Source organism: Marmota monax, unplaced genomic scaffold, assembly GCF_021218885.2.
Source record: "Marmota monax isolate L192 unplaced genomic scaffold, Marmota_monax_Labrador192_F-V1.1 WCK01_AAM20220418_F8-fsc00174, whole genome shotgun sequence".
Taxonomy (NCBI): domain Eukaryota; kingdom Metazoa; phylum Chordata; class Mammalia; order Rodentia; family Sciuridae; genus Marmota; species Marmota monax.
The window spans coordinates 2,452,551-2,465,459 of NW_026694860.1; positions in this window are offsets into that span (position 1 = coordinate 2,452,551).

Sequence of the window (12,909 nt, forward strand, 5' to 3'; positions counted from 1 at the left end):
TTTAAGAAAAATAATATTTGCCACTATTCTCTTTCCTTCCTATTATTAACTAATTTTATGGGATTTTGTTTGGGATAGGAAGTCTGCACATTTGTTTATATTGTGGGAAGGTTGGTGTTTTTCTGTCTATCTTCATTGGAAATCAATTGGTAATGAACTTGCATACTTTGAGCCAGTGCTGATGGGCTTTAGCACAAGAGAAAACAAGAAATAAGAGTGAAGATTTAGTATTTAAAAAATTAATATGTTACTTCACCAGTTATGTTGGCACATTTCTTAGTGTGCAAATGTATGGTACAGTTGTTTAGAATGAGGGATTGAAATAGTCATGCACAAGTAGTGTGAATTTGAAGAAAATTCACTAAACCTGTCTGATCCTTGTCTCATCTGTAAGGGTGGGGATAATAATATTTAATGATTCATTTTTAGAAATGGAAAATTGTTGAGTTATTGGTTAGTTACAGTAAAGCTTTTCACTGGGCTTTGCCTATAAATGTTTCCTGATGCATCTTATTCCACAAGCCCTACACAATTGAATTCCATTGCTGTATATGTCTCCATCTTCCTTTGTAATTATATCATCAAAATATCTAAACCCAGAAAAAGTCAAAAGTTTATTTAGCAGTGTGTATCTACTTTAGTTTGCACAATGTTGCTCTGGGTTCCCACCTGTGGCAGCCAACCTGCCTCAAGTTAGAATAATTCTGAAGAGTAGAATAGGGAGCTCTTTATCTCCCTATTTTATCAATTGTGGCCTCTACTGCAACTGCATTTCAGTTCAGCTTCTCCCTTGCTCAGTCATGCTTGCTCCACTCTCACAAAGATATGGTTCCTTGGAGTTCTTCCCAGCCTATATACACATCCGTCTCTTCCCTGGGAGAACTCAAACGCAGGCATCTTATACAATGATTTAAATTAAAGAATCATGGTGACCCAATGGCAAATGGTAGTAGATCAGAACTGGCTGAGAGCAGAATTTGGTCAGGAGGGTCTTGAGCTAGTGCCTAAGCTAATTCCCACTGACCCCAGGTTGTGCTAAGAAGAGTGGTTCTGGGTGGGCAGTGGAATATGTGGGAGCATTTTTGAGTGTTTGGATACACCAAAGTGGGTAGGAGCCAGTGATACTAGACATTTTCTGATATGTATAGTCCCACAAGACAAAAAGCTCTTCCAAATGCTGCACAAATTTCTGATGTTTCTCTAGACATTTATGACAGTGGAAAAACATGTATAAAATTGAGTGTAGAACTTCATTCCATTTTACATATTAACTCAAATTTTGTTTTGTAAACTTTTAATATCCATTGAGGGTTTTAAGAATGTAATTTCCATAAAAAGGAGGAAAGATTACACTTTTTTGTGTTCAGAAATTTATCAAGAGCTTATCAACATTTAACAAAATAGCATTATTGATTCCAAGGCTTTTTATTATACATGAATTGCCAAGACAATGTATATATTTTATACATTTGTAGTTCTTAAATTATAGTGATTCTTCTTATAAGTGTAATAATTTGCACATTATTATGTTAGTAGTACTTGCATATTTCACATATAAATATATGTGAATCAATTTTATTACACTCTTGTCTCTGCTTTTTAGTTATGGTATTGAGTTTTTTCCAAATTGCATATATATATTTAGGTCATGCTATCTGTAGATTTTATCTCAGGAGAGTAAAGGAATTGGAATTTTTTGAAAAGTGTAAATGAAATCACAATAAAATACTTCAGACTCACTAGAATTATTACAAATTAAAGACAAATACTCTCAATAGGGTGGGAATCTGGAGTAATTGAAACTCTCACAAATGATTCTGGAAGTGTAAAATGGTATAATCATTTTGGAAAACAGGAGTTTCCTATAAGTAAACAATTCATTTTCTCTAGGACTTGGTGATTTTATTTTATTTATTTATTTATTTATTTATTTATTTATTTATTTATTTATTTTATTGGATGTTCAAAACATTACAAAGCTCTTGACATATCATATTTCATACATTAGATTCAAGTTGGTTATGAACTCCCAATTTTACCCCAAATACAGATTGCAGAATCACATCTGTTACACATCCACATTTTTACATAATGCCCTATTAGTAACTGTTGTATTCTGCTGCCTTTCCTATCCTCTACTATCCCCCCTCCCCTCCCCTCCCATCTTCTTTCTCTACCCCATCTACTGTAATTCATTTCTCTCCTTGTTTATTTTCCCATTCCCCTCACAACCTCTTATATGTAATTTTGTATAACAATGAGTGTCTCCCTCCATTACCATGCAATTTCCCTTTTCTCTCCTTTCCCTCCCACCTCATGTGTTTGTTTAATATTAATCTTTTCTTCCTGCTCTTCCTCCCTGCTCTGTTCTTAATTGCTCTGATTATATCAAAGAATACATTTGGTATTTGTTTTTTAGGGAATGGCTAGCTTCACTAAGCATAATCTGCTCTAGTGCCATCCGTTTCCCTGCAAATTCCATGATTTTGTCATTTTTTAGTGCTGCGTAATACTCCATGGTGTATAAATGCCACATTCTTTTTATCCATTCATCTATTGAAGGGCATCTGAGTTTTTTCCACAGTCTAGCAATTGTGAATTGTGCTGCTATGAACATCGATGTAGCAGTATCCCTGTAGTACGCTCTTTTAAGGTCTTCCGGGAATAGTCCGAGAAGGGCAGTAGCTGGGTCAAATGGTGGTTCCATTCCAAGCTTTCCCAGGAATCTCCATACTGCTTTCCAAATTGGCTGCACCAGTTTGCAGTCCCACCAGCAATGTACAAGAGTACCCTTTTCCCCACATCCTCTCCAGCATTTGTTGTTGTTTGAATTCATAATGGCTGCCAATCTTACTGGAGTGAGATGACATCTTAGGGTGGTTTTGATTTGCATTTCTCTGACTGCTAGAGATGGTGAGCATTTTTTCATGTACTTGTTGGTTGATTGTATGTCCTCCTCTGAGAAGTGTGTGTTCAGGTCCTTGGCCCATTTGTTGATTGGGTTATTTGTTATCTTATTGTCTAATTTTTTGAGTTCTTTGTATACTCTGGATATTAGGGCTCTATCTGAAGTGTGAGGAATAAAAATTTGTTCCCATGATGTAGGCTCCCTATTTACCTCTCTTATTGTTTCTCTTGCTGAGAAAAAACTTTTCAGTTTAAGTAAGTCCCATTTGTTGATTCTTGTTATTAACTCTTGTGCTCTGGGTGTCCTATTAAGGAATCTGGAGCCCGACCGCACAATATGTAGATCGGAGCCAACTTTTTCTTCTATCAGATGCAGAGTCTCTGATTTGATATCTAGCTCCTTGATCCACTTGGAGTTAACTTTTGTGCATGGCGAGAGGAGGGGATTCAGTTTCATTTTGTTGCATATGGATTTCCAGTTTTCCCAACACCATTTGTTGAAGATGCTATCCTTCCTCCATTGCATGCTTTTAGCTCCTTTATCAAATATAAGATAGTTGTAGCTTTGTGGATTAGTCTCTGTGTCCTCTATTCTGTACCATTGGTCCACCCGCCTGTTTTGGTACCAGTACCATGCTGTTTTTGTTACTATTGCTCTGTAGTATAGTTTCAAGTCTGGTATCGCTATACCGCCTGATTCACACTTCCTGCTTAGCATTGTTTTTGCTATTCTGGGTCTTTTATTTTTCCATATGAATTTCATGATTGCTTTCTCTATTTCTACAAGAAATGCCGTTGGGATTTTGATTGGCATTGCATTAAACCTATAGAGAACTTTGGGTAATATAGCCATTTTGATGATGTTAGTTCTGCCTATCCATGAACAGGGTATATTTTTCCATCTTCTAAGATCTTCTTCTACTTCTCTTTTTAGGGTTCTGTAGTTTTCATTGTATAAATCTTTCACCTCTTTTGTTAGGTTGATTCCCAAGTATTTTATTTTTTTTTTTGAGGATATTGTGAATGGAGTGTTTTTCTTCATTTCCGTTTCAGAAGTTTTGTCACTGATATACAGAAATGCCTTTGATTTATGTGTGTTGATTTTATATCCTGCCACTTTGCTGAATTCATTTATTAGTTCTAGTAGTTTTTTTGTAGACCCTTTTGGGTCTTCTAGGTATAGAATCATGTCAACCGCAAATAGTGATAATTTAAATTCTTCTTTTCCTATTTTTATGCCTTTAATTTCTTTCGTCTGTCTAATTGCTCTGGCCAGTGTTTCGAGAACTATATTGAATAGAAGTAGTGATAGAGGGCATCCCTGTCTTGTTCCAGATTTTAGAGGGAATGCCTTCAATTTTTCTCCATTGAGAATGATGCTAGCCTGAGGCTTAGCATAGATAGCTTTTACAATGTCGAGGTAAGTTCCTGTTATCCCTAGTTTTTCTAATGTTTTGAACATAAAGGGATGCTGTACTTTGTCGAATGCTTTTTCTGTGTCTATCGAGATGATCATATGGTTCTTATTTTTAAGTCTATTGATGTGGTGAATAACATTTATTGATTTCCGTATATTGAACCATCCTTGCATCCCAGGGATGAATCCTACTTGATCATGGTGCACAATTTTTTTGATGTGCCTTTGTATCCGATTCGCCAGAATTTTATTGAGGATTTTTGCATCTAGGTTCATCAGAGATATTGTTCTGTAGTTTGCTTTCTTTGAGGTGTCTTTGTCTGGTTTCGGAATCAGGGTGATGCTGGCCTCATAGAATGAATTTGGCAGAGCTCCCTCTTTTTCTATTTCCTGAAATAACTTGAAAAGTATTGGTATTAATTCTTCTTTAAAGGTTTTTGTAAAACTCCGCTGTATACCCATCCGGTCCTGGGCTTTTCTTGGTTGGTAGTCTTTTGATTGCTTCTTCTATTTCATCCATTGATATTGGTCTGTTTAAGTTGTGAGTATCCTCCTGACTCAGTCTGGGCAAATCATATGACTTAAGAAATTTATCGATGTCTTCACTATCTTCTATTTTATTGGAATATAGGTTTTCAAAATAATTTCTAATTTTCTTCTGTATTTCTGTAGCATCTGTTGTGATATTGCCTTTTTCATCCCGTATGTTAGTAATTTGAGTTCTCTCTCTTCTTCTCTTTGTTAGTATGGCTAAGGGTCTGTCGATCTTATTTATTTTTTTGAAGAACCAACTTTTAGTTTTGTTAATTTTTTCAATAGTTTCTTTTGTTTCAATTTCGTTGATTTCCGCTCTGGTTTTAATTATTTCTTGCCTTCTGCTACATTTGCTGTTGTTTTGCTCTTCCTTTTCTAGGGCTTTGAGATGAAGTGTGAGCTCATTTATTTGTTGGTTTTTCCTTTTTTTGAGGAATGACCTCCAGGCGATGAATTTCCCTCTTAAAACTGCTTTCATTGTGTCCCATAGATTCTGATATGTTGTGTCTGTATTTTCAGTTGTCTCTAAGAATTTTTTGATTTCCTCCTTTATGTCTTCTGTAACCCATTGATCATTCAGTAACATATTGTTCATTTTCCATGTGATGCCCTCCTTCTTTTATAATTGATTTCCAGTTGTATTCCATTATGATCAGATAAAATGCATGGTATTATTCCACCCCTTTATATTTACTGAGGGTTGCCCTATGGCATAATATGTGGTCTATTTTTGAGAAGGATCCATGTGCTGCTGAGAAAAAAGTATATCCACTTGATGATGGTTGATATATTCTATATATGTCAGTTAAGTCTAGGTTATTGATTGTGATATTGAGTTCCATAGTTTCTTTATTCAACTTTTGTTTGCAGGATCTGTCCAATGGTGAGAGAGGTTTGTTGAAGTCACCCATATTTATTGTGTTGTGGTCTATTTGATTCTTGAACTTGAGGAGAATTTGTTTTATGAACGTCGCAGCACCATTATTTGGTGCATAAATATTGATAATTTTTATGTCTTGTTGGTGAATGGTTCCTTTTAACAGTATATAATGTCCTTCCTTATCCCTTTTGATTAACTTAGTCTTGAAGTCGATTTTATTCGATATGAGGATGGCCACCCCTGCTTGCTTACGTTGACCATGTGCGTGGTATATTTTTTCCCAACCTTTCACCTTCGGCCTGTGTATGTCTTTTCCAATCAGATGTGTCTCCTGGAGGCAGCATATTGTTGGATTTGTTTTTTTAATCCATGTTACCAGCCTATGTCGCTTTATTGGAGAGTTTAAGCCATTAACGTTTCGAGTTACTATTGATATATGGTTTGTACTTCCAGCCATGTTTGATTATTTATCTTCTTTTTTTTTTAAATTTAGTTTGTTTCTCAATGATTAGCTTTCCCCCTGCCCTCTGTCTTTACAGAGGCACTTCCCACTGATGGTTTTGGTTATTGTTTTTCATTTCTTCCTCGTGTAGTGTTTTGCTCAAGATGCTTTGCAATGCTGGTTTTCTGGCTGCAAATTCTTTAACTTTTGTTTATCATGAAAGATTTTTATTTCGTTGTTGTACCTGAAGCTTAATTTTGCTGGATACAGAATTCTTGGTTGGCATCCATTGTCTTTCAGTGTTTGAAATACGTTGTTCCAGGATCTTCTTGCTTTCAGCGTCTGTGATGAAAAATCCCTTGTTAACCTTATTGGTTTACCCCTGAATGTAATCTGCCTCCTTTCTCTTGTAGCTTTTAATATTTTCTCTTTGTTCTGTATATTGGATATCTTCATAACAATGTGTCTTGGCATTGGTCTACTGTGATTTTGTGTGCTTGGTGTCCTGTATGCATCTACAATTTGTATATCCGTTTCCTTTTTTATTTCTGGAGAGTTTTCTGTAATTATTTCATTCAGCAGGTTACTCATTCCCTTGGTTTGAATCTCTGTACCTTCCTCTATCCTGATGACTTGGTTTTTTTATGTTATCCCATATCTCTTGGATGTTTTTCTCGTGATTTTTTACCAGCCTTTCTGAGTTGGCTAGGCTCTTTTCAAGATGATATATTTTGTCTTCATTATCTGACGTTCTGGTTTCTACTTGCTCCACTCTGTTAGTGATACTCTCAATTGAGTTTTTAATTTGGTTTATCGTTTCCTTCATTTCTAGAATTATTGTTTGATTTTTTTTTTTTATAATCTCTGTCTCCTGATAAAGATGCTTAACTTCTTCTTTTATCTGTTTATGTAATTCATTTTCAATGTGTTCTTTCACTGTTTGGATTTGCTGTCTCGTATCCTCTTTAAGGTTCCTTTCCATCTGTCTAAGGTATTCCTTGAGTTCTTTATATGACAATTTTTCTGCTGACTCTAGGTCCTCCTGAATATTTAGGCTGTCCTTCATTGTTTGTACTCCCTTTCTTCCTTGCTTTTTTATGCTGCTCATGTTACTTCTTGTTCTGTTTGACTGCTGAGTTACTGTTTACTCTTATAAATTTATTTGATGCTTGGGAGGAAAGATATTAGAAGGGAAGGGAAGAAGTCACTAAAGAGAATGAGAGTAGGCAGGTAGAATTCAAGGAAGGAGGAATAAGAAAATTGAAAAGAAATGAAAAGACAAAAGAAACAAAAAAATAGAAAATAAAGAAAGAAAAAAAAATTTTTTTTACAAATATAATAATGATAATAAAAAACGAAAATTAAAATTTAAAAATAATAATAAAATAAAAAAATAATAAAAAAATTTAAAAAAATTAAAAACATTAAAAAAGTTAAAGAACAACAACAAAAACAAAAAAATGAAAAAGAAAGAAAAAGAAAAAAAAATAATAATAATAAATGCAGTCATAGAGTTCGATTAACTTCTCTTCCAGTAGGTGGAGCTGTGCCCACTGGGCCAAGCTTCTCCTCTCAATAGGTGGGAACCAGTCACTGTGCAGCAGCTCTTCTTCCCAGACTGGGCGGGTCTCCAATCCTGTGTGTCTAGGGCCTTCTCTTGTGTTTCCTCAAGCCAGGCCCCGCTCACCTGTGATGCTCACCACAATACTGGCTACACGCCAGGTCTGCTGCTCCTGGGAGCCCTGCTTTCATGAACGCCTGGGCACACTCTCCCTGTTTGCCTCCCTCAGACCCTAAGTTTGTAGAGCTTGGGGCTGAGAACCCCCAGCGAATTTGCTTGCCCTCCAGTAGCCACGCCTCCGGTAGCTGGTGCAAGAGACCTCAGTTGTCAGCACTGGTTGGAGCGGTAGCCCGGAGTTCCACGCCGCGAGTCCCGCACCACTCCTGATTCCCTCAGTCTGGCTATTGCGCTCACAGGAGAGCTGGGAGGGGCCCTTACGGGAGAGCTGGGAGGGGCCCTTAAGGTTTCCCCAATGTGTGTAGAGAGATGGCTAGGGGATTACACACCTGTCGCGCTGGTTTCAATGAAGTTATCTCCTCTGCCCGTGATGACAGTTCTCTGCCAAGGTGGTATCCCATGCAAATGGTGACCGTTTGTTCCCTTTGCCGGGTGACCAATGCAACGGGTGGGTCCTGACTGTCTCTCCCAATCCCCGTTTCAATCCTGTGGCCACTGCCTATGAAGGCTCGGTTGGCTTTTACCTCTGTAAGTTCAGACGGGCCGACCAGTTATTTCAGAGGGATCCTTAGTGCTGAGTCACGAGAAGCAGGCGAATCGGAGCTTGAATGCAGCCGATCCGGGCTTGGTGTGTGTTCTGAGGGGCCCAGACTGTTCGCCCCAGATCCACGTCAGCTCAGCATTGCCTAGTGATCCTGAGCAAATAGCATTTAGACAATTTACGGCTCCCTATGTCCGCGCAGCTGAAGAGGTCAGAGACTTGATCTCTCCACGCCTGCTGCCATGTTGGATCTCCTCAATGATATTCATGTTACCCTTGCAGCTCCCTGGCATAAGCAAGTTCTTGGGATTATACAAACTGCTGCTTCTGTTTCCAGTCCAGATTTCTAGAAATGAAATCCTGCCACCGGCGCCGGCGCCGCGCTCGTCCGCAACCGTAGCAGCGCCGCCATGGCCTCCGCCGCTCCTCGGCCCGGAGCCCGGCCCCCGGGACCCAAGCGGCTACAACTGCGGCTCTCAGGCCCCCCACAGGAGCATGGGTCCCCTCACAGGGGGATGCAGAACGACCTCAGAGCAGGCTCTGCCCGAAGGTGCAGCAGTGAACAGGCGACCAAGGCGCTCGAGGCTGCGGTCCAGGCGTTGGAGAACAGGGCTCGGCAAGCAGCCCAGTTCCAACCTCTAGATGCAGCTCGGGCTTGGTGATTTTATTCTTAGGTATTTATGCAAGAGACTTAATGTCTGTCCAAAAACAAGATCTTGTTCAAGACTATTCGTAGCAATTTTATTCATGAAAATCCTGAACTAGAAACAACCTAAGCTATCAATGGGTAACTGAACAATTTGTGTTATTTTCATACAAAATTCTACTCAGCAATTACAAAAGAACACCTCCTGGTATACATTAGAAAACAGAAGAGTCTCATTTTTTTTTTTAGCAAAAGATGATTTTTATCCTTTATATGAAGTTTCAGGAAGCAAAACCTATGTTAAGAAAACTGAAATAATGCTTGTCTCCGATATGGAAACTGACTGGAAATGATTTGAGTTGATGGAAATGTATATATTTTATAAAATCCATAATCCATGTGTTAATATATGTATTTAGTAGTATGTCTATTATACTTCCATTAAAACAGAGTATTGTGGGGAAAATAAAATGGGGAAATACTAGAGATAAGGACTTAACAGGGTGTGAATCATTGTTCTAGGACATAAAGAATTTCCACCAAGCTCCTGTCAAAGGATGAAGAAGGGCTTGGGGTAGGGTAAGGAAGTGACTCAGTGAAGAATTTTGAGATCTTAGACAAGGGAAGGTCCACTGTTCCCAATTGTAGTTGCCAATTTCACTTGAGAGATACCTTTGTTGGATGCCTAGGTGGAAGAAGACACATCTTAGTGAAGGTCAGCAAAGATCAAGGAGACAGAACACAAAATGTGGACACTAAGCTTCCATGTCCTGTGTCATTTATGGAAGGAGAAATAGAAAGGGAAGATTCATTGACAGGACAACAACCCTGACAGGGTGTTTAAATTGCCTGGATATTTACTTGAAGTCACTGTTTAACACTGATGGTGATTTGTGAGATTCAGTCTGTAGGTTGAATTTATTTTTTTAAATGATGATAATGGAGATTTAAGGATAAAATGGGTAGAAAATAACACCTACCCCACTGCTGAGTCATAGAGCTATATAATCCTTACCAAGTTGTAGGAGATTGAGAGAATAATTAAAGCGCTGGGCTTAAATTTGTATCAGTGCTGGAAGGTGCCTCCTAGGGAGCGAATCACTCAGCTAGTGAGTGAGCAGAGCCCAGCACTATTGAAGAGTCCCGTGAACACGGAAATCTTGTAGGTCCTGCAGTTACACTTCAACAATATTCATTATTTACAAAGACAGGAACTGTGTTAAAGTAAATGCCATAAATTTATTTTTTAATATTGTTTATGATTAAAAAATAAGCACATCTTCAGTTTCTCTGACATGGTTGTGAATGAGAGAAATGAGACTAATGTGACTTTCACTCTCAATTATCATATGAGGCCAATACATTATCATTAAATAAGAAATCTTTTTGTTCATTTTTCTACTCATAATAACTGTACAGTGGATATATAATTAATGGTAAATTTAAATGCCTCTTTTGATCATATGAAAGACACTAAATAGAATAAATTTTCTGGAATGGGCAGTGTTCATGAGCACCACTTACAGGCTGAAGTTTTTATTGTGTTCCAGCTGCCAGTACTATTATCTGTGACTGGCTCCTGAGAGTAAAGGGACACAAAAATAAAAACAAAAAAACAAAAAAGGGAAAACTTTACCCTCCCCATTCTAGATTCTTCTTTGAGTTTTGTTTCCCCTCCATAATCTTCCTGCCTTTTCTTACCTTTCTGTATCTTCAGCTACTTGTATTTTTGTTATTTTCCTAGAGTTTACAGATGTTTGACAGAGGGTCTCAAAGGGTGGTAAATTGCCATAATGGTATGGAAAATTGAATGGTATGGTTTTCGTTGTAGGGTTTTATGAATCTTTGAATAACCACATGGAGTTTTAACCTCCTGTAAGCTAGATTTGTTTGAGAAAAAATCCTGGTCTCTTAAGTGGGTTTCTCTCTTGTATGGTACTTTTTTTTTCCCCCACAACTGGCATCTGTAGTTTTTCCTTGGATCCTGTGCTTTCTTGAATTCCCTACTTTCCCAGAATTCCTGATTTTTCCAGTTTACAGTTGTATTGAATTTAAACTTCATCTTCTTCCCCATTTATCCAAGATTCTAGAGGTAAGGGATTCCTTATTTTCTCCTTCAACTCCATTGAAAGGTGAGAAATAGATAGACTCTTGACCTTACCTTCTTTTAAATATTTTTTTTTCCTTGTCAATGGACTTTTAATCTTTTTAAAGAAATTGAACCCAGTGCCTCACACATGCTAGGTATGTGCTGTTCCACTGAGCTACATACAACCCCAGCCCAGACCTTGACCTTATTAAGGGGTGACCTGAGAGTTTCAGACTTTCCCAGATAAGTGTAAACCAGTGTGCTTATTTTTATGATAAAATAAAATCCATATAAATGAAAATTCATATTCCTTTTCTAGATCTTTTTAAGGGTCCTGTGTATTTCAGGTTCTATACAGATGTTTGGCTTAAGAAACATTATCTACCTCATTCCCTAAACATATTCTTTTTTTAATATGTATATATATATATATATATATATATATATATATATATATATATATATTAGTTATCGGCGGACACAACATCTTTGTTTGTATGTGGTGCTGAAGATCGAACCCAGGCTGCACGCATGGCAGGTGAGCGCGCTACTGCTTGAGCCAATACCCATCCCAATATTCTTTAATCCTTGCAATGACATCCATCAAATTCAGTCTATAGGGGGCATACTTGATCCTTCCCTTCTCAAGATTCTCAAGGTTAGGAGACTTCTGCCCATTTTTGAGAGGAAACATTAAAATTAACGTTTAAAATATAATCAGTCCTTATTTTCAGTGGTTCTCTAAGAGCCCAATGCTTTGTTCTCTTTCTTTTTTCCTCTGGAACTTTTTGCATCTGAGCACATCATTGAGTATTCCCTAATTTTTAAACTTTTGCTAACTATGAATTAATGTTTTGTCCATTTAATTACTGGAAGATTTTTTCTGCTCTTTGGAAATGTTTTCTTATTTATTTTATAAATCAAATAAATGCATGGTAAAAATCAGAAAAATATACAAATCCTATGTACACTGTCACACAAATATTCCCAAAAGGAACAGTACTAAGATCAAGGGAAAAGAAATAATGCTAACATCCCAGAAGTGCTCTCATTTACCTGTTAAGTTACTGCATTATTCCTTGAAGGTGAACACCCACCTTCTAAAACCATCATTAGTTGCACCTTTTTTCGAATCATATAAGAAAACATGCAATAAGTGTCTGGCATGTTTCCACTGAATATTATATTTCTAAACTTGTGTATGTTTTTCAGAGAATTGTAATTCATGCTTCTTTATAGATAATTTGTTTCATAATGTGAAATATCACAATTTACTTATTTATTTGGATGTACACGGATATTGGTTTGTGCTATGGTTTGGGTAAGTGTCCTCCAAAAGACCCCTGTGTTGAAAGCTCCATCCCTACTCCTTAGTGCTCTTGGGAAGCAGACCACCTGTCGGGTCTAGATGGAGAAAGTTAAGTCATCAGGGCCATTCCATTGGGGAATTAGGACCCTGGACTTTTCTTCTTTCTCTCTTTTTCCTTCCCAGATGCCTTGAAGGGAGGAGCTTTACTCCACTACACACTGCCCATCATGAAATAATGTTTCACTACAGCCCATAATCCACTGAGTCAAGTGACTGTGTCTGAAACCTCTGAAACAATGATCCAAAATGGACTTTTCCTTTCTTATGAATTTATTATCTCAGGTATTTTGTTATAATAATGGAAAGCCAAGTATCACAGGTTGTTTCCATTTGATGACTTTGTATG